Raw genomic sequence first — 1790 nt, forward strand, 5'->3', positions numbered from 1 at the left:
CTCTCTCTCTCTCTCTCTCTCTCTCTCTCTCTCTCTCTTCAGAGAGGTCTATGATGAGTCTACATTTTAAATTTTTCTCTAAAATTCTATTTATTGGGGCTGGAGAGATATATCAGTGGTTAAGAGCACCTGCTGCTCTTGCAGAGGACCCAGGTTGAGTTCCAAGCACCTACACTGGGCAGCTCATCATTACCTGTAACTCCAGCTCCAGAGAATTTGATGCCCTCTTCTGGCCTCCACAGGTGACTACTTTCATGTGGTACACACACACACACACACACACACACACACACACACACACCATAAAAGAGAGACAGACCAAGTGAGGTACATGTAAATAAAAATAAATCTAAAAAAATTAACGATAAGACTGGGGATATAGTTCATCAGTAGAGTGCTTATCTAGCATGTGCAAGGTTCAATCCACAGTACTGCAAAAAGCAAGTGAACAAAAAAATTAATAAAGATAAAATTCCAGTTATTGATAAATTTTAGGGAAGCAATTTCAGAATTCAAATTACATATATCTTGAAGTGAGGAGGGGAATGTGTTGGGGGTCCACGGTGGGAATGGGAGAGGAGAATTGGGGATGAATGTGATCAAGATATATTGTTCATATGTATGAAATTGTTAAAGAATAAATAAATGGTCTTCTATTTTAAAAAATTACATATGAAAGTTTTCTGATGTAAATTAAAAAGTAAAGACCAATGACTAAAAGCTATTTCTTTTCTGCTGTCAAATTTCACCAAATAGCCATTATCATATTAAATGGTTCTTGCTTAAATTGTCATTTATTAGAGATGTGCATTAATTAAAATACTAAAACATTAACAAATCAGTTGTTTGGCCCAGAGAGATCATAGACATGGATTGAAACTGCCCCATAGGCACTTGCAGTAGTCTATCAGAATGGTGTTTTTATAGCCTAAGATTTCTAGAAACTTCACAAAGGACAGTCCTCAACAACTGTGGGGATGATAGACCCACAGCCCTGGGCAAAAATAACTGAATGAAGTAAGCCTCAAAGGCAGAAAGATAAGATGAGTAAGTCTAACATTTCAAAAGGATACTCACAATGGTGTTAGTCAAAAATGTAAATAAATAAACAAAACTTCTGAACACCTCAACTCTTTGTGCTGTCTCAGATTCACTGAGCCTATGTCCATAGTGGTTGCTGGCCTTTTTTGGGTGGCCAATTCTAATAAATCAAAAATTTTTTTCCACTGGATAGTTAGAAGAAATCCATTCAGGAAAAAGAAATGACCAAAGATGAAATTTCAGGTCAGATACTTTGATGTTGGAGATTTGCCATATGGATTTATATTGTAAATGGCCAGTAGTGAACTTCAAATATGACACAGGAGGATTCCATTTACGTGAGGAGTGAATTATATCAACAAATGGAGATAAAAATCAGGGTCTCTAGGGCTGGAGAGATGGCTCAGCAGTTAAGAACACTGACTACTCTTGTAGAGGATCTGGGTTTGAATTCCAGCACCCGTATGGCAGCTAACAACTGTCTATAACTCCAGTTCCAGGGAATCTGACAGTCTCTTCTGTGGGCATTGCATGACACAGGTGCACTTACCTACATGTAGGCAATACATGCATACACATAAAATAAAAATAATAAAATATTTTTTAAAAATTAGGGTCTATTGCTAAATGTATAGGACATATCATTCAAACCCCATAGATGAGGAATGTGAAGACCAAAGAGATGACTTATTTCTGCAGTCAGTGGAAGGATGAGGACTCAGTGCCTACAGGACTCCTGCCTTTCATTC

The sequence above is a fragment of the Nannospalax galili genome, unplaced genomic scaffold (assembly GCF_000622305.1).
Source record: "Nannospalax galili isolate Female #2095 unplaced genomic scaffold, S.galili_v1.0 scaffold610, whole genome shotgun sequence".
NCBI lineage: Eukaryota > Metazoa > Chordata > Mammalia > Rodentia > Spalacidae > Nannospalax > Nannospalax galili.